Raw genomic sequence first — 21,262 nt, 5'->3', positions numbered from 1 at the left:
AATTTATTTTATTCCCACTCTTAAAAGTGAAGAAACTGAGGCCCAAAGTGACTGAGTGACTTCTCTAAGGTCACCCAGCGGGCCAGCGGCAGAAGCAGGATTAGAACCCATGTCTCCTCACTCCCATCCCATGCTCTTTCTGCTAGGCCTCACTGCCTGCACCGATCACGTCCAGGTCAGGCCCTTTCTGGCTGAATTTGGAGGACGTGGTCATCACCTGGGGAGGAGGATGGGACTCAAAGTCCGTGGCCTGGTCGCCCTTGGGCTGGGTGGCGGCCAGGATCAATTCCACAGCCCAGGGTGAAACGGTGCAGGCGAGCGAAGACTGGGTCTCGGAGACGGGCAGCAATCGTGCCCTCCTCGGGGTCGTTTTCCCTCGTTAGTGGGGCCGGGAATGGCTTGGCAGTCAGACGACGGCAGTCAGGATCAGGCCTCCTGCCACTGTCCACGGCTAAGAGTGACCAACCGCGGACAGGCCTGCTCTTGGAGGCAGCAGTCCTCGTCTGTCGCTCCGGCGGGAAAACCCCCCACAGCGGGATCGGCTGAGAGCAAGCCTCGAAACCTCATTACCTAAGCCTCCGTGAGGGGAATATCATTAACAACACAGCTGCATGGATCGGCACTTAACGGACACGTTTCACACATGCTATTAGCTAAGCACTAGGTACCTAACCTCCTATCTGTAAATTATTTTCGTGCTGGTCTCCTCCCCTCCCCACCGGATGATACACTCCTGAAAGGCAGGGTTCGTTCACTCTGATCCTACTGAACTCTCCCAAAAGATGGCTCAGACATTTATCCCCCACTAAATTGCAAACTCCTTGAGGTCAGGCACCATGCCTGATCTATTACAACAATCAGTGAATCAGTGGCATTTATTGAGCACTTACTCTGTGCAGAGCACTGTAGCAAGCACTTAGAAGAGTATGCACGGTTAGTAGATATGATCCCTGCCCTCAGGGAGCTTACAATCTAATGAACTCTTTTCTACTCTCCTATGCATTCAGTACAGTACCCTGCACATAGTAGGAGCTCAGTAAAGAGACCTGGCTGATTGACTGATTTGTTTGACTGAAATGGAGAGGCCAGGCCAGGCCCTAGCAGTACGTGAAAGCGGTTTGTTTCCCTCCCCAGGTGCATTTCCACTCCTGACACCCTCCTCCACATCTGGGTCTCTGAGGGGCATAACGGTAGCAGGGCCATCTGAAGGGGGCTGCCAATAAGAACCAAATTTCCAAAGCCGCTGGGTGTTCTCTCTTCCACCTCAAACTCCCTTCGGTATCCCATCCTTCCCAAGTGCTCAGGACACTACATTGTACTGGGATGGACATTCAATAAATGCTCCTACTAAGTCTTTGCTCTGCGGTCTCTCCAGAAAATCCTCCTGGTACTCCCCTAAACCCAGGCCTACTTGTTTCTCCTCCTCTTGGAACTCTACTCGCTGCAATCCCCACAAACTCAGGTGGGACTGGAGACTCAGTCCTAGATGGGGAAGCAGCAAAGCCTAGTGGATACAGCGCAGGCCTGGTTGTCAGAAGAAGTACCTGGGTTCTAATCCTTGCTCTGCCACTTGTCTGCTGTGTGACCTTGGGCAAGTCACTTCTCTGTGGCTCAGTTTCCTCATCTGTAAAAGGGCTTTAAGACTGTGAGCCCCATGTGGGACAGGGATCGTGTCCAACCTTGATTGCCTTGTATCTATCCCAGTGCTTAGAACAGTGCTTGAGACATAGTAAGTGCTTAATAAATACCATTATCATCATCATCATTAGGCTGAGTTCAATAACTGGGACTTGAGACCACACTGTGGAGTGAGGAAATGTTTGAGGCCAGATTCTAAACCAGATCCCTTGTGTAAGGCCAGATTCTAGACTGGATCTAATAATAATAATAATGACGGCATTTGTTAAGAGCTTACTATGTGTGAAGCACTGTTCTAAGCGCTGGGGGGGATATAAGGTGATCAGGTTGTCCCACGTGGGCCTCACAGTCTTAATCCCCATTTTACAGATGAGGTAACTGAGGCTCAGAGAAGTGAAGTGACTTGCCCCAAGTCACACAGCTGACAAGTGGTGGAGCAGGGATTGGAACCCATGACCTCTGACTCCCAATCTCGTGCTCTTTCCACTGAACCATGCCGCTTCTCACGCTGGATCGGAACCCAAGGCCAGATTTTGGGTCAGGTTTTGCACTGAAGGCCAGCTTCTGGACCAGGTCCTTTCTGCCCGAGTCTCCATTGCAGATCAGATTCTGCACATAAGACCAGATTTTATACCAGGTACTGAGCTCCAAGTCAGCTTTCTGACCAAGTTCTCTCTCAAAGCCAGTCAGTCAGCCAGTCATATTTATTGAGAGCTTACTGTGTGCGGAGCACTGTACTAAGTGCTTGGGAGAGTACAGATACACTCCCTGCCCACAGGCTAGGGATTCTAGATTCTAGCCAGAGTCTAGAGCAGTATCTAGAACCAAGGTTCAGTTCTAGACCAGGGTCTCTATCCAAGCCTCAGTTCTAGCTCAAGTTCTATACCAGGTTTGACCCCCAAAATCTGATTCTAGGCCAGGTTCTGGGTCCATCTGAGATGAAACCCTCCACAGATTACTTGGGAGATAGGGCTCTGCACACAATAATTACTCAATAAATCCCACCGATTGATCGAGTGATCGGTAGTGTTACCCTCTTTCGGAACTCAGCCTTCTTGGCAAAAGAAGACAAGTTACTTCAGAGGAGGCATCACCAGCCTACGACATACCCCACTCATCCATAAACCTCGGCGCTTTCAGGTTCCCTGTTGCCATCTTCCATTCTCCAGAAGCCAGATTTAGCAAGTTCAGTCCCGAGATGTGACAAGGTATTCCAGGCAGAAGCTAAGGTCGCCACCTCTCACTGATCGAAAAACAACTGACAGCTCAAGAGATCAATCTGGAGTCGAAGACCGACCTACAAAGCCACCGTGGCCCAATCTGGCTGCATCTGCTCGATGTATGAGGCTTTGCCAGAGACATGAGACGGTACTTGGTTTCCATCGTTGAGCAAGGGGAGCTGCTGTCTAATTCAGGATTCCTGAGCCGGCTGTCCGGAAGGATACGCTACTCTGAAAGAAAAAGAAACAACAAACAAGAAAGCCACTAACTGCAACTTGATAAAAACATTCACACGCTTGTCTGTAGCGACATACCTCTGGATTCTGCTTTTCATATTGGAATATCCTTGAGGGCAAGGAGCAGGTCTCCTAACTCTATTGTACTCTCCCAAGTGTTTGGCACAGTGCTCTGCACATAGTAACCACTCAATAACTACCACTGATTAACTGGAAGATTGCCAAGCACCTCAACTCTTTCTGGTAGAATTTCCTCATTTTGCACACAGCAAAATGGAAGCTACAAAAGACTTAGATTTCTCCTTGTAGAAGAATTAATTCCGCCTTGGAATCCCCACCATTCTAAATCTTTGTCCTCTCCTGTGCTGACCTGGGGTGGCTACTAATGATGGCATTTAATGATGGCCTTTATTAAGCACTTACTATGTGCAAAGGACTGTTCTAAGTGCTGGGGAGGTTACAAGGTGATCAGGTTGTCCCAAGGTGGGGCTCAAAGTCTTAATCCCCATTTTACAGATGAGGTAACTGAGGCACAGAGATGTTAAGTGACTTGCCCAAAGTCGCACAGCTGACAGTTGGCGGAGCCGGGATTTGAACCCATGTCCTCTGACTCCAAAGCCCGGGCTCTTTCCACTGAGCCACGCTGCCCCTGGTAGGGGCAGGGAATCACAGACCACAGACCACCCCACAGCACTCCCCAGGACCTGGGAGTGGCCGGGTTTTTGGGACGGTAGTCCTTCATTGGCCCAGCATGCCATCACTATTTTTGTTATTTGTTAAGCGCTTACTATGTGCCAGGAACTGTACTAAGTGCTGAGCTATGTACAAGCTACTCATGTTGGACATGAGTCCCTGCCCCACGTGGGATTCGTAGTCTTTATCCCCATTTTCCAGATGAGGTAACTGTGGCACAGAGAAGAGAAGTAACTTGCCTAAATGGTGGAGCTGGGATTTGAACCCAGGTCCTTCTGACATCTGGGCCCAGACTCTATCTTATAGATCCCTTCAAACCAACCAACCGAGGCTCTTCTGCCGAGGGCAATGAGGCTCTGACACCAGGGGAGGGTGCAGAAGCAAAGCCCTATGGCCGTCAAGTGCCAAAATGGCAACTCAGCGTGGTCTAGCTGTTAGAACACGGGCCTGGGAATCAGAGGACCTTGATTCTAATCCTAGCTTCACCACTTGTCTGCAGGGTGACCTAGAGCAATTCACCTCACTTCTCTGTGCCTCAGTTTCCTCATCTGGAAAACGGGGATTAAGACTGCCCCAAGTGGGACATTTTCTGTGTCCAACCTGACTACCTTATATCTTGTACCTTGTATTACCTTGAGAAGCAGCATGGCTCAGTGGAAAGAGCACGGGCTTTGGAGTCAGAGGTCATGGGTTCAAATCCCAGCTCTGCCAACTGTCAGCTGTGTGACTTTGGGCAAGTCGCTTCACTTCTCTGTGCCTCAGTTACCTCATCTGTAAAATAGAGATTAAAACTGTGAGCTCCCTGTGGGACACCCTGATCACCTTGTAACCTCCCCAGCGCTTAGAACAGTGCTTTGCACATAGTAAGCGCTTAACAAATACCATTATTATTATTACTATTACCTGGCTTAGAACAGTGTCTGGTACATAGTGAGTGCTTAACATAACGTTCTTTTAAAAAACAACAACATATGAAATCCATGACACTTATCTAAAAACTGGCCTCTTCTCTTAGCACCAGGCTTTCGGGGGTGTCCTGTGAAGAGAAAAAAAGGAGAGAGATGTTAGGAGACAGAATGGGGCCTCAGAAAGGCAGCAGGTCACAAAACATCACAGAAGAGTCTGTTCCTGCTCTGTTGCTCATTTTGGGCATTTTGACACTGGACTGGTAACACATACCAATGGAAAATACAGTAGAGACTAGTGCTCTCTGCCCAGACTACTGGAAGGTAAATCAAATGGTAGCAACTAAATGCCCCTGAAGAATACAAAGCAAACCCAACAAGGGCTTTGTATACCTTCTCCACTGCTGCAAGCTTGGCCCTTGAAGAGGAGTTATTGCCAATATCCACTTCTGCCTTGTCATGGCCACCGCATAATCCAGCAGGAGCAAAGAACAGCCATAGAAATTGCTAATAGAGGGGTCAGTCTTCCAGTTTTAAATGGGACAATCTAATTTTCAGCCAGCCCGGCCACTCTCCGGTACATGAACGGCACCGGATGACTTTATGACTGGTGGTTTCCTCATGGATGCCCAACACCACTCCGTTTCGTCTCCTGCCGTCGAGTTCCCCGGCTCGGAAGTGGCGCCCGGGTTTGTACGGACCCAAATCGGGGAATGAGGTGACTATGGAACAAGTAGGGGAGTCAGGAGTCCTACTGAGAAGCAGCCTACATCCACGCAAACTCGGCAACCTCTTGTAAAAAAGTATGGATGATGCTGTCACATGAGGCTGCATGCCTGGTCAAACACAGGTTATTTGCAATTTCCAGTTTCCTGTTGCCGCCAGTGGCTGCCCTGATTTCTAACCAGGCATTTACCTCACTGCAAGTGTCACTTTGCCAACCTTCACTGAGTCCCTTGGAAGCGGGCACACAATCCTGCAAAACCAGAAAGTATGGGAGCCTTGGGGGTCGGAGACAGAGGAGAGAGGCCAAGAGAAACCGACTCTCTCTCTTCTGCTGATCGCTGGCCGGGAAGCACAGGGATTTTGACTGGACTCACATACTCATGGCCCCATCCTTAACTCTGCAATTCTGTGAGTTCTGTGGCTCAAGGAGCTTCTTGGGAAAATTGATAAAGTCCCAGCTCTGTCTGGTGGGGAAGAAGAGAATAATTAGGGCTCGAACCAATGAATGGCTCTCTTCTGGCAGAACTTCAGGTTCGTAGAATTGGGGGCTACCAGCGAGGACCGCACCCCATGTCAGAGCTCATCCCAAACCAGTTGCAAGATGGGCCCCTCACAAACAGCAGAACACTATCATACTCCCAGGCCATTAGATAACGCCACACCAACCACCGGAAAGAAAAGCAGGTCTTGGGTCGATTTGGGGAAACTACATTAAGGAGGCCAACCATCATGACCCTGACTGAATTATGGCCCAGTTATCAGACCAAACACAGTTGCTGTGCCACATGGGGCTCCCAGTCTAAAGAGGAGGGAGAACAGGTATTTTTTTTCCCATTTTACAGATGATGAAACTGAGGCACAGACAAGTTAAGTGACTTATCCAAGCAGGCCAGTGGTTGAGGCCTTGCTCTTTCCTTTGCTCTTTCCAACGATCTCTTTCTAGCAAAATCCAATGGCCTCTATTCTATCCTAATTTTCCTTGACCTTTCAGCTGCCTTAGGCACTGTGGACCACCCCCTTTTCCTGAAAACACTATCTACCTTGGCTTCACGACAGTGTCCTCTCCTGCTTCTCCTCCTCTTTGACCTCTCATTCTCGGTCTTCTTCCTGGGCTTTTCCACCGCCTCCCAGATTAACTTGTATTTATCCCAGTGCTTAGTACAGGGCCTGGCACATAGAAAGCACTTAAATACCATTTAAAAAGTGTTTAGGCCAGTGCTATGAGCACTCAATACCACTGACTGATTGATTGATCGATCCATCTCTGGCAGAAGACAATGCCCAAAAAGGGCCATACTCATTTTGCTTCCTCCCACAGAAACATTTCTGACTGCATCTCTCTTAGTACAACCAATCAGCTTCAAGGCTCCCTCTTCATTCTGTGGGTTTCCTTTAAGGTAGTGTAGCGAAACCTAAACTGCAGCAGCAAAAAAAAAAAAAAAACTCTAGTAGGCAAAGTGGTTTCACTTAAGGATGGACTATCTCCCTCGCTTTCTCTAATTCTGGGAGACGGCATAAATTTCAATTGGCTCCAGGGGACTGCCAAATCACGGAGGCATAAAATTTGATCTCCACTTTAGGGTTGCTCATCAAAATAAGCTGAGAAAATTCTTCCCCTCCTCCCTCCACACCAACTGGGCGACTCGCGGGATTTTTAAAATTGAAGGGATACCTCTCCAACAAGCCAGCACGTGCGGTGTATGGAAGGGAAAAATGCATCTTCCTGAGGAAAAGTTATGGATTTAGGACATTTCACGTCATCATCATCATCAATTGTATTTATTGAGCGCTATGTGCAGAGCACTGTACTAAGCGCTTGGGAAGTACAAATTGGCAACATATAGAGACAGTCCCTACCCAACAGTGGGCTCACAGTCTAAAAGACTGAGAGTATACGTCGCAATGCCTTATACTCTGCAGAAGCCACCTCAGGGCCCAGGCCCAGCGGGTTCAGGCCCTAATTAAATTACACAAAGCAACTGCACGACAACACAAAATCACATTACCGCGGCAGGCTTAAGCCAAAACCCCAGGAGAGCAGGATTGCTTGGAGTGAGAGCCGGGTTTACGTTTTGAAGACCAGCCAACGGAAGCACTGTCTGGCCTAGAGAGAGGAGAGAAAAGAGGCCCCGCAAAAACAGTCTCTCCAATTCCCCCGGAAATCCCTGGCATCTCTGAACAGCAAACCACAGTAAAGAGAAAACGGGCTTGAAAGATGACCCAGTGGAGTTGGGTGGCAGATAGAAGGTGGCAGAGGGCTAGTGCGTTGCCACTAGGCCCCAGATCTGCCTCTCTGATGGGAAGTGGTGTTGCCTAGTGGATAGAGCATGGGTTTGTGAGTCAGAGTTTGTGGGTTCAGCGTGGCTTAGTAGAAAGAGCACGGGTTTGGGAGTCAGAGGTCATGGGTTCTAATCCCGACTCCGCCACTTATCAGCTGTGTGACTCTGGGCAAGTCACTTAACCTCTCTGTGCCTCCGTTGCCTCATCTGTAAAATGGGGATTAAGACTGTGAGCCCCAGGTGGTACAAACTGATCACCTTGTATCTACCTCAGCGCTTAGAACGGTACTTGGCACATAGTAAGCACTTAATAAATACCATTATCATCATCATCATCACCTGGGTTCTAATCCCGGCTCTGCCACTTGCCTACTGTGTGATCTTGGGCAAGTCACTTCACTTCTCTGTGCCCCAGTTACCTCATATGTAAAATGGGAAGTGATTGTGATCCCCGTGAAGAACAGGGGCTGTGTCCAACCTGATTAGCTTGTATCCACCCCAGCGCTTAGTACAGTGCCTGGCACGGAGTAAGAGCTTAACAAATACCATTAATAACAAAACAAAATAAAACAAAGAGGCAGATTCAGGTATGGGCCCAGTGAACGGAGCACTACCCCGGGGATCGGGTGGGCCTGGGTTCTAGTCTGGAGCCAGCTTCTGCGGGTGGCATTTGGTGCCCAGAGGGAACAGGACAGGTGGGGCCTCTGCACAGGTGTCACCCCGATGCCCCAGGATGGAGGCTCACCCGCTGTTCCCCACCGGAGACTCCATCACCACCATTCATTCATTCAAACGTATTTACTGAGTGTTTACTGTGTGCAGAGCACTCTACCAAATGCTTGGGAAAATACAATATAGCAATAAAGAGAGACAATCCCTGCCCACAACCAGCTCACATCGCCTGCTGTGTGACCTCGGGCAAGTCACTTAACTTCTCTGGGCCTCAGTTTCCTCCAGTATCAAATGGGGATTCAATTTTTTTTTTCATGGTTTTTTCTAAGTGCTTACTGTGTGCCAGGCACTGTACTAACTCATTCATTCAATCGTATTTATTGAGCGCTTACTGTGCGCAGAGCACTGTACTAAGCGCTTGGGAAGTCCAAGTTGGCAACATATATAGATGGTCCCTACCCAACAACGGGCTCACAGTCTAGAAGGGGGAGACAGACAATAAAACAAATTAACAAAAACAAAGCAAAACTACAAATTAATCAGGTTGAAAATAATCCATGTCCCACATGGGGCTCACAGTCTTAATTCCCATTTTGCAGATGGGGTAACTGAGGCCCAGAGAAGTAAAGTGACTTGTCCAAGGTCACACAGCAGTCAGATGGAGGAGCAGGGATTAGAACCCAGGTCCTTCTGACACCCAGGCCCGTGCTCTACCTGCTAGACCATCCTGCTTCTCAATACTTGTTTTCCCTCCTATTTAGACTGTGTCTGACCTGATTATTGTGCATCTCTCCCAGCACTTAGAACTGCACTTGACACACAGTAAGCAGTTATCAAATACGACAATTATTTCTTTTTAGTTTTAAAACGGACCTGCCCTCCGCCATGTAGACTATATGCCCAACTTTGCTCCCGTTTCTGTTTTCAAGATGATTTAGTTTTTCCATAGAACAAACTTACCCTAAAGTACCAAATACAATCACAAGATGCTAAAAATAGTGGTGAGAATAATGAAGAGATCCAAACGTCCGGAAAAGTGAATCACTATGTCGTTTTCCAAACCACCACAAATGGTGAGGGGCGGGGGGGGGGATTCTGCTCGAATGCCAGAATGCTACCGCCTCACAAGACCACAAAGAAAGGGTCAGTGAAGTTTCTTCGAGGAAGTAAAGAACTATTTCTGTGGGTGATCCTCAGAACAAGTTTATCACTGGTTATTAGGGGATTATTCCACTTTTTCCGCAGAGTGTATCTGTTTGCCAACAACAAAGTACATCTTCTGACACCACACTCATAATACTTGATAGGTCAACTTGGTCCTGTTTTGAAACTGTGGTAAAAGTGATCAACTGAAAACATTTCATTCAAATTTTCTTGTGTTGGGATTCCAGTAACTGAGAAGCAGTGTGGCCTAGAGGAAGGAGCCAGGTCCGAGAGTCAGAGGACCTGGGTTCTAGTCCTGGTTCTGCCACCTGTCTACTGGGTGGTCTTGGGCAAATCGTTTCACTCCTCTGCGCTCCAGTTATCTCAACTGTAAAATGGGGATTAAGTCTGTGAGTCTCATTTGGGACATGGACTGTGCCCGCCCTGATTATCTTGTATCTAACCTGGTGCTTAGAACAGTGCCGGACACATAGTGAACACTGAAATACCACTAAAAAACAAAAAGAACCCCTGCATTTTGCCTGGGCCTGAATTGGGATATGAAAAACAGAAAGACAACAGATTTGAAAGTTGCTAACAACCAAAGAGACAAGGGCTTGGGCTTATATGATTATGCCCACTATTCTCCAGCATACGCAGCATCATCGTAACAATAATTGTGGTAGTAGCTAAGCAACTACTATGTGTCAAACCCAGTATTAAGCACTGGGGTAGATACAAGACAATGAGGGCGGACACAGTTCCCATCTCATATGGGACTCATGGTCTAATTAGAAGGGAAAACTGGTACTGAATCCCCACTGAATAGATGAGGAAACTGAAGCACAGGGAAGTGACTGCCCAAAGTCACACTATAGGTAAGGAGTGGAGTTGGTATTCAAACCCAGGTCCTCGGACTCCCAGCCTGCATTCTTTCCACTAGTCTACCACTGCTTCTCCAAGACGTGGCTCCTTACTAACCACCGGTAACCAAGAAAGTAGATCCCAAGCTTATTCAGAGAGCTATAAGAGAATCAAATCACACAGTCCCAGGCCCTCCAGTTCCCGGTCTGTGACAGCCCATCCCCATTTTACAGATGGGAAATGTGTGGCTCAGAGAGGCTAAGTGATTTGCTCAATGTCACACAGCAGATCAGTCCCCTGTTCTAACTACAAAGCCACACTGCCTGCCAATCATGCTGATCCAGAGGAACCATTCGGCCCATGCTAGATTCACAGGCTGGGAAGAGAGACGAGCACGAGCTCGTGGGATGATGCTTTCACTAGGTGAGGAAATCAAAACTGAACCCCAGGAACCTGACAGAAGTCTGAACCACAGCACCTCAGCCCTCCACCTCTCAGGGCACCCCGACCATTAGAGAGAAAGGAAGAAACCCCCGTGCACACCTCCACAAATGGTAAACCCGGGAGAGAAAACCCCAGGAATGAGTCATCTCTGCTATTTCCCCTTGCAGCGGACCAAAAAAATCAAACATAGAAATTCAAATGTTTTTCAAACCTGTGACAGGAGGGGTGTCCACACACTTTACCCATGAAAGGATGGAAACTCTCATGGTGCAATGGTCTCTGGGGAAGGCAGACGCTGGCTGGAGGCTAAGGTGTTACTGGCAAAAAACTGGGGGTCCTTCCAGGAGGAGGGGCCATGGATGAGTTGGAACATGGGGGTCTTTTGGTGACTCTGATGCCGGAAGACAAAGTTCTAACATAATAAGGTGGTGGCGGGGGTGGGGGGGGAACTCTCCAAACAACAAAGAATAAAACTTCCCCAGGAATCCAAAATGTGAAGCATGGCTGAGGAGAAGATGGGCCTCGGTCATATCCCGATCCACGAGGAATGTTAAAAGGATGCTTCCCGATTCTGCAGTCGTGTTCTAACCAAAACCAACAGGGAAAATGTCTGATGGAGAAGCAGTGTGGCCTCTTAGAAAGAGCACGGGCTTGAGAGTCAGAGGACCTGGGTCCAAATCTCGGCTCCGCCACTTCCCTGCCGTGGGACCTTGGACAAGTCTCTCTGTGCCTCATTTTCTCCATCCTTGAAATGGGGATTCGATACCTGCTTCTCCTCCTACTTTGTGACTCTTGCCTTATCATCTTGTATCTACCCCAGAGCTTAGATCGGTGGTTGGCATATAATAAATGCTTAGCAAATACCACTATTATTATGTGTTCTGGCAGAACTGTGTGGACAAACTATTTCTAACACTTATAAACTTCTTCACTGCCCATTCAATTATTTGCCTTGATTTCTTGAGTAACTATGAATAGCTATTAGTACTTTGAATTCTCTAGATATAGATATTTTTATGTCTCTCAACAAATCGCCTACTGAGAGCTCACCTCCTCCAGGAGGCCTTCCCAGACTGAGCCCCCTTTTTCCTCTCTTCCTCCCCATCGCCCCGCCCTGCATCCTTCCCCTCCCCATAGCACCTGTATATACGTTTGTACAGATTTATTACTCTATTTATTTTACTTGTACATATTTACTATTCTATTTATTTTGTTAATGATGTGCACCTAGCTTTACTTCTATCTATTCTGATGACTTGACACCTATACACATGTTTTGTTTTGTTGTCTTTCTCCCCCTTCTAGACTGTGAGTCTGTTGTTGGGTAGGGACCGTCTCTATATGTTGCCAACTTGTACTTCCCAAGAGCTTAGTACAGTGCTCTGCATACAGTAAGCGCTCAATAAATACGATCGAATGAATGAATGAAAATCGATGGTAATTATTGAGGGTTTAATGTATGCCCAGAACTATACTAAGCACTGTTCTCCACTGGAGTGAAAGCTCTCTGTGAGCAGGGAGTGTGTCACTTTTTTTATTTTGAACTTCCCAAGCTTCAACTACAGAACTTTTCACCACACAGGTGCTCCGTAAATGTGGCTATTTTAATAAGTATGGTATTTGTTAAGTGCCTACTACGTGCCAAAGACTGCACTGAGCACTGAGGTAGCCATAAGTGAATATTACCACTGCTGTTATAATGCAATAAACCAAGGCAAACCAGTAGGCCCATAACTAAACTTCCCCTACTTCCTGATGAGTTAACTCAAGGAGATTCAACCCAAACACTCGTGGAATTCTCCTCTCAGAGGGCAAAATAAGCACAAAGTTAGACAGAATGGAAAACTGGATACAATTCAAGGGCAACTTAGCTCTTAAGCCTCTCCTTGGAAAGATTCCACCTTCACCCCTGACAAGCCAGATGGAGAAGAGGCCCTTTAACGTCAGAGGTCAGCAAGGTCCAAAGGAAATAGCACGGCACTGGGAGCCAGGAGATTTGGGTTCCAGCTCCAGTTTTGAAATTGGCCTGCTGGGTGATTTTGGGCAAGTCATTTAACTTGTACTCTCCCAAGTGCATAGTACAGTGCTCTGCACATAGTATATGCTCAGTAAATATGATTGATTGACTGATTGAACCTCTCTGGGCCTCAGCTTTCTCATCTGTAAGATGGAGATAATCATCCCTGCTTCTCCTTCCCTTCTAGCAACATGAAAGCAGTTTGGACAGGGTGGTATGATTAGGAAGTAAGTCCCATTTTCCATGGCAAATCGTTCAACTGAGAAAAAAGTGGTCCTGGGCCCTCATGATCTGGGTTCTGTTTAAATGTCCAGGTTGTTCCTGTCATGACATGAGGGATCATGTCCTTTGCACAAATACGGTGCTGTTTCTGTTATAATTAGGGTATGTATTAAGCACTTGCTACGTGCTCAAACCTGAGGGGCGATACAAGATGATCAGATCAAATACAGCCCCCGTCCTACACTACGCTCACCATCGAAGAGGTAGGGAGGATGGGTATATCATCCCCATTTTGGAGATGAATAATCTGAGGCCCAAAGAAGATAAGTGACTTGCCAAAAGGCCTGTGGCAGAGCTAAAATTTGAACCCTGGTATCTGAACTCCCAGTCTTGTGCTCTTTCCACTAGACGATTCTACCATTGACATGCCAAATCCCGGCATGCTTGGCTACTTTTCTTTTTGGGGGGGAGCTGAGGGGAGACTGGGGGAGTTTCATGGTGCCAATGAGGAAACAACCACAGTCAAAATTACTGTTTTGATTTTGATTCTAAAAATAACCTTGACAAGCCAAGCATGCTAGATGAAGACAGTCTCATAAGACGCTGTGGGGGAAAATACAGAGAATTTGATCTGAATTAGCCAGGGCTGTAATCTAGAGCAAATATCTCCCTGCTGCAAATACTATATAATTAGCCCCCATAATGGAATCCTTGCGAACTGAATCAACTCCACGAGTTGGGTAAATTGAAAATGAAACACTCAGATCAAGAATTATTTTAAAACCACATCAAATGAGAGCAACCTATAAGAGGAGTGGGGAAGGAGGGGGCAAAGTGGTAGTGCTTTTTCTACTCTCTTCTTTCGATTCTCACATAGATTTCTAAATCTGGGGGGGAAAAGATGAGAATGACATCTGGGTACGGGGTTGCGACCTTACCCGGTACCCGAGTGCCAAAGATACTCAGAACTAGGGTGCCAGCGGGGTGAAGTGAAAAGGGGAGAGAGAAGTGGGAGAAGTGGGGAGGAAGGAGGAGGAGAAAGAGGAGGAGGATGCTGATGACTACCGTTTAATCCCGTCATCGTGGGTCACAATCCTGAGACCGTGTGGGATCAGCGATTGGGCCCAATACAAGGTTGCTGGACCCACCTCGGCTCTCTGCACAGTTCTTAGCACAGAGTGTGAACTCTCCATCAATGCCAACAACAGGGAAAGGAAAATGGTGCCTAGGCAGAGAGCATCCCAGGAGCTGTGAGAGCCGGGATTGCCAGGACCGGGGCGGGTGAAGGGGTAAGAGGGCCCTTACAGAGGTGGTCAGGGAGATGAGCTGACAGCGGATAGAGCACAGGCCTGGGGTTCTAATCCCAGCTCTGCCACTTGTTTGCTGTGTGACCTTGGGCAAGTCATTTCACTTCTCCATGCCTCAGTTACCTCATCTGTAAAATGGGGATTACGACGGTGAACCCCATGTGGGACAAGGAGTGTGTCCAACCTGACTTGCTTGTATTGCCCCCCCCCACCCCCCCGACAGGGCTTAGTACAGTGTCTGGCACATAGTAAGTGCTTAACAAGAAACACAATTATTATTGTTATTATTATCCCCCATTTTATGGATGAGGAAACTGAGGCACAGGATTAAATAGCAGGGAAATATGGAGCCAGGATTAGCCAGTTCCGGGCTCTTTCCACTAGGTCACACCGCTTAATCCAGTGTTTAATAATAATGAACTGTGGCATTTGTTAAGCCACTAGACCACACTGCTTCTCCTCAGCTTTGCACACAGCGGGTGCTCAATAAATGCCTTGATTACTACTAAAAAGGAAAGAAAGCGGGGGGATAGGCAGGCATGAAGAGAGAAAAATGCCAAGAAGTGCCAAAGTTAAAGGGTGCTACATTACTGTAGATCCAGGCAAGTCTAGAAATACAGACTAATTCTTCAGCAGCTATATTATGTATTTATTACGCTTTTACTATGTGCCAAGCACTGTACGAAGTGCCAGGGTAGGTACAAGAGACTCAGATCCACTGTGGTCTCTGTTTCTTGAATTAGAAGGGAGAATACAATCCTTATCCCTATTTTACAGATGAGGAAACGAAGGCAGAGGGCAGAAGATTGACTGATTTTTTTTTTTTTAATGGTATTTGTTAAGCACTTACTTGTGTCAAGTACTGTCCTAAACGCTGGGGTAGATACAAGTGAATTAGGTCGGACACGGTCCCTGTCCCAAACGAGACTCACAGTCTAAGTAGGAAGGAGAACAGGAGACTGAGGCAAAGAGAAGTGATGTGTCTTGCCCAAGGTCACCCAGCAGATAAGTGGCACAGCCAGAATTAGAACCCAGGTCTTATGTCTCCCAAGTTTGTGCTCTTTCCACTAGGCCACACTGCTTCTTCTCTTGATTGACTGGTTGATTGATTAGTTAAGTGACTTGCGGAAGGTCATAGAGCAGACCCTGTGGCAACGGGATGGGGACTAGAGCCTGGCTCTCCTGACTCCCAAACAACCCCAGGCTCTCTCCATTAGGCCACAGCACTGTAATAATAATAATAATAATAATAATAATAATAATAATAATAATAATGGTATTTGTTAAGCACTTACTATGTGCAAAGCACTGTTCTAAGCGCTGGGCAGGTTACAAGGTGATCAGCTTGTCCCACAGGGGGCTCACAGTTTTAATCCCCATTTTACAGATGAGGTAACTGGGGCACAGAGAAGTGAAGTGACTTCCCCAAAGTCACACAGCAGACAGTTGGCGAAGCCGGGATTTGAACCCATGACCCTGACTCCAAAGCCCGTGCTCTTTCCACCGAGCCATGCTGCTGTACCCAAACAAATGTTGTGATGACACGCATGATGTTGGATGTGGTAGCGTGACACAGGACAGGATGGGGCGGTGAATCTCAGCTGAATGGCTGAGACTGAGCCTGGGTATAAGCCCTTAGGTCCCGTCCCCCGGTGAGAGGGGCTGGGGGAGGCGGATCATGCCCGCAGGCCAGATCAGACCCGTGGGTGACTAGCCGGGACCCATGTGCCTTAATCTCTGCACGCAGGCACGCAAACGCACACACACACCCCCAGAAGCATCACCTCAGAGGAAGGACAGTTACATAATTAGATCACAAGAATAGGAAAGTGGCACAAGAGTTCAACAAAGGTGGAAACATTAATAGGCGAAACCAGCCTTCCCAGCTCGATCATTTTACTTTTAAAACCCAAGGGCCTCCTTCCTCTTCAGTACTGCAATCGTTACGCAGAAAAATCTCGACTCCTACAGTGACTTGGGGAGGCTCCAGGAGAAGTGGACCTCGAGGCCCTTCCCCGGAGAGTGTAAAAAATAGTCTTTGCCCCCAAGTTTTCAGCAATTAATTCCGACTTCAGTTAACGAGAGATGCTATCTATATCAGAGCCCGGTCCTGAGTCGTCACAGATGAGAGATCATATTTCTATCTATGTATATACAGATCTGTTACATTTTTTTCTAAAGATTAGTAATCAGAACGGATCTACTCTATAAATTCTAATCTTAGTTACCGAGGTGTCAGCCCGCTAAATAAATGGAGTCACCTCATTCACACCTAACCGCAAGTTTCAGAAAACTGGCATCGGGGTTTATAGAGCACTTACTGTACACTAAGCATTTGGGGCAGTACAATGCAATAAGAGTTAGTAGAACCAGTTCCTGCCTTCATGGAGCATACAACCTAGTGGGGAGACAGATACTGAAATAATCTGAAGATATGAGGAAGAAAGAAAATTGGACATGTCCATGAGTAATTGCTCAAGTAATGGCGTGCATAAGTAGAAATCAACCAGTGGTATTTTTTGAGCACATACTGTGTGTAGAGCACTGTACTAAGCACTTACTTTAAAGTCTGTCATCTCCTCTAGGCTATGAGCTCCTTGTGAGAAAGAAATGGGGGGAAACAGCATGGCCTGAGGAAGCCGTGTTGCCTAGTGGAAAGAGCATAGTTGAAAGAGCACAGGGTGGCACAGTGGAAAGATCTCGGGCTTTGGAGTCAGAGGTCATGGGTTTAAATCCCGGTTCTGCCAGTTGTCAGCTGTGTGACTTTGGGCAAGTCACTTCACTTCTCTGTGCCTCAGTTCCCTCATCTGTAAATTGAGGATTAAGACTATGAGCCCCCCTGGGACAACCTGATCATCTTGTACCTCCCCAAGCGCTTAGAACACTGCTTTGCACATAGTAAGCGCTTAATAAATGCCATCATCATCATCATCATCACAGACCTGAGAGTCAGAAGACCTCAGTTCTAATCTAGGCTCTACCACTTATCTGCTGTGTGACCTTGGGCAAGTCACTACTCCGTACCTCAGTTATCCCATCTGTAAAATGAGGATTAAGACTGGGACCCCTTTATGGACCTGATTATCTTCTATCTACCCCAGTGCTTGGCACAGAGTATGCGCTTAACAAACACCACAATTATTATTATTATCTCTGTTGTACTCTCCTTAGTGCTTAAGACAGTGCTCTGCACACAGTAAGCACTCAGTAAATACCATTGATAACAATGCAAAGCATTGTACTAAGTGCTTGGGAAAGTGCAATACAACAGATTTGGTAGACACATTCTCTACCCACAAGGAGAGCTAGTATTTCTTTAGTATAAAAGAGTTCATGGGAAATTTCTTTTTTACCCACCAGAAGAATATAAAACTTTTTTTCCTCTATTGCTTTTAAAGAGTCCTCACTTTTAAAAGTACTATTTTAAAAAATGTATTGGACAAGGAAACAATTATGTCCTTAGTGTTAAGTAAACCAAATGAAAAAACAAAAAACACTTCACATTTTTCCATATACCTTCCATGCTGAGGTGCCCCCAAACAGCCATCAAGCTAAGCTTTGGAGTTACGCCTCTGGTGTTCCATGGAGTATATTCGAGAAATTGCTGGGGAAAGATAGAAGTGACAGGCAGATTTAACACAAAATAGATGCCCCTCAAAAGGATCAGCAGAGAAAGGGATTTTTCTAAATGTCAAAGGGGAAGAGTAAGTCACCCCACAAAGCCTTCTGAATGGAGAGTGTCACCCCACCTGGGGAGAACGCATGTCAAAAAAGACCTTCTGTGGGTCACCTTTCAGGAAGACTGTGGTTGGGGATAGTAAAAAGGAACTCTTTCCCTTTCCCCACCATGTGAATGAAACTCCCTGCTCATAATCTGCTCTTTTAGTGGCTTGAATTGATGCCAACTTCCAACGCTTCAGCGCCCGCCATCTGGGGGAAAATGCAAGTCTCTGAGAAGAGACAAACCCAAGGTTGTCCATTCTGCTCTTCAGCACCAGCTCTGAGGAAATGGTGGTGAGAGAGGGTGAGGCTGTTGCTTAACCTCAATCAATCAATCAATCAATCGTATTAATTGAGCGCTTACTGTGTGCTGAACACTGTATGAAGCGCTTGGGAGAGTACAATATAACAGAGTCGGTAGACATGTTCCCTGCCCACAGTGAGTTTACAGGCTAGAGAGGGAAGATAGTTATAAATATAAGTAAATAAATTACAGATATGTGAACAAGTGCTGTGGAGCTGAGGGAGGGGTGAGTAAAGGAAGCAAATCCAAGTGCAAGGATGATGCAGAAGGGAGTGGGAGAGAGGAAATGAGGGCTCAGTCAGGGAAGGCCTCTGGAAGATGTGCCTGCATTAAGGTTTAGAAGGTGGGGACAGTGATTGTCTGTCGGACATGCTGATGGAGGGCACTTCAGGTTGGAGGCGGAACCTGGGCGAGTGGTCAGTGGCAAGATGGAAGAGATCGAGGTACAGTGAGTAGGTTGGCATTAGAGGAGTGAGGTGTGCAGATTGAGTTGAAGTAGGAGAGCAGCAAGGAAAGGAAGGAAGGGGAAAGATGACTGTGTACTTTAAAGTGAATGGTAAGGGATTTCTACCCCTCTCAGGGTTGCACCTGGAGAGTTTCCAGTCCTCCACCAGCCTCCACTATGGGAGGGATAGTCAAGCAGAGGCATATCCATTCCATTACTACCTTCGGCAGTGGCTAACAAATAATAATAACAATTTTGGTATTTGTTAAGCACTTACTAGGTGCCAAGCACTGTTCTAAGCGCTGGGGGAGATACAAGGTAATCAGGTTGTCCCACATGGGGCTCACAGTCTTAATCCCTATTTTCCAGATGAGGTAACTGAGGCACAGAGAAGTTAAGTGACTTGCCCAAAGTCACACAACGAATGGAAGCAAATCTGCTTGCACTTCCCAAGCGCTTAGTACAGTGCTCTGCACACAGTAAGTGCTCAATAAATACGATTGATTGGTTGATTGATTGATTGCTATGAGTCAAAACACACTTGGGCTGGGCAGCAGCATGGGAGAGAGTTGAAGGCGGAGATTCAGGTTTACTGCTTGGAAGGAGGCAATTGTAAAACATTTATGTATTTTTACCAAGAAAACTCTATGGATACAGTACCAAAATGATGGCAGATGGAGGTGGGGCATTCTGGGATGTGTCTGTGGCATCGCTACGGATCGGATACGACTCGACAGCGTAAGACAAGGAGTTTCTATTTGATGCAGAGGTGGACGGGCAACCAAACATGAGTTTTTGACCAGGCCGACTCCACTTCCCAAATTACCCTCGTTCCCAGGCAGGTAGGACTCTCTCAACGCCTGAAAAGGAGACCGAAACCTTGAATATTGGAACTTCCTGTCCCTTCCCCAGCTCAGGCTCATCAATGAAAGCTTAAAAAAAAAAAAGGAAGAAGAAAAGCACACATACAAGGAAAACTAATTGTCTATTTAAATGAGCTCAGAACAAACAGCAGCAGCCTCCTGGGGAATACACAAGAAGAGATAAGCCGGTAAATGCTACTTTGCAACATAATTGCTCTCAACTCTTTCTTTCAGCCTGTCAAGCATCGTTTCCAGGGAGACCTGAGGGAGGTGGAGAGGGAATGGGAAAAGATTGGCAGTGGCTACACAGGATGGACAGGGACCTGACCAGAAGCAATTAGGAGGTGACAGGTGAAAATTTGTCCCTAAAAAGCTGGTCCCCAAAGAGATTGGATTTCCAGCCTTTTACTTCCAACTGTACCCTCCACTTTAAGTACTGCATATCCTGGGAATGGGGAAAGAGGGAAGGAGGGAGAGAGAGACAGAGAAAGAGAGAAAAAGAGAGTGAGTGTGTGTGTGTGTGTGTGTGTGTGTGTGTGTGTGTGTGTGTGTGTGTGTTGGGGGGAGAGCACAAAAGAAAAAAGAGCGAGGCAGTATAGCCTAATGAAATGAGCACAAGGCTAGGAATCAGGGCTGGCTTCTAGTCCCAGCTCTCTCACTGGGCTGCTGTGTGACCTTGGACAAGTCACTTACCTTCCTTGGTCCATTGCTTCCTCATTTACAAAATGGGGATAATAATGATAATAATAATTGTGGTCCTTGTTAATAATGGTAATAATAAAAATTGTGGCCATTTGTTAAGTTCTTACTGTGTGCCAGCCACTGTACTAAGCACTGGGGTGGGGGGGGGGGGCGGTTACAAGCAAATCAGGTTGGACACAGTCCCTCTCCCACGTGGGGCTCACAGTCTCAATCCCCGTTTTGCAGATGAGGTAACTGACGCACAGAGAAGTGAAGTGACTAGCCCAAGGTCACACAGCAGACAAGGGGCAGAGGTGGGATAAGATCGTTGCCTCTTTTCCACTTGCAGGGATGCTGTGAAGAGAAAAACGAGATCATTGATGTGAAAGCCCTTCGGAAAAATAAAAAGTGCTATTTTAAGAAAGTAGTAACCAAATTTCCATTTTCCAGGACAAAAGCCAAGGCTACAATCTCCTCCTGAACAGGCTGAAGTTCAGATCACGACGAGATGAGGAACGATTAGGCCTCAGAAGGAGTCAGAATAGAGCAGCCTGACCTGCACCCTAATAAACCAGTCCCCAGATGCCACTAGGTCCAGCTACCCAACACTCAGGAAGCAGCAGAAGCAACAGCAGTAGAATTTCTTTTTGGTCTGCTCTGGGCTAGATAGATACTGTTCCAAGGGGACATCTGAGGGGTTGTAGTAATAATTATGGTATCTGTTAAGTGCTTACTGTGCGCGAAGCACTGGAGTAGACACAAGGTAATGAGGTCGCCCACTGAGGCCCCCAAGTCTAAGTGGAAGTCTAAATAGGGTTGTAGTGCAATGAGTTTAAAGGGTAGAGAGTTTACAGTGCAGAAGTGTGTCGGGAAAGTGCGGAG

At 47.0% G+C, this 21,262-nt stretch overlaps 1 pseudogene; it reads right to left on the bottom strand.

The window, feature by feature from the left end:
• LOC119939996 overlaps positions 1–20,417 on the bottom strand; it is a 38,204-nt pseudogene extending 17,787 nt beyond the window's left edge.
• Between the last annotated feature and the right edge of the window lie 845 nt (positions 20,418–21,262).

This window comes from Tachyglossus aculeatus, chromosome 18 (assembly GCF_015852505.1).
Source record: "Tachyglossus aculeatus isolate mTacAcu1 chromosome 18, mTacAcu1.pri, whole genome shotgun sequence".
NCBI lineage: Eukaryota > Metazoa > Chordata > Mammalia > Monotremata > Tachyglossidae > Tachyglossus > Tachyglossus aculeatus.
This window is presented reverse-complemented; position numbering and strand designations above follow the sequence as displayed.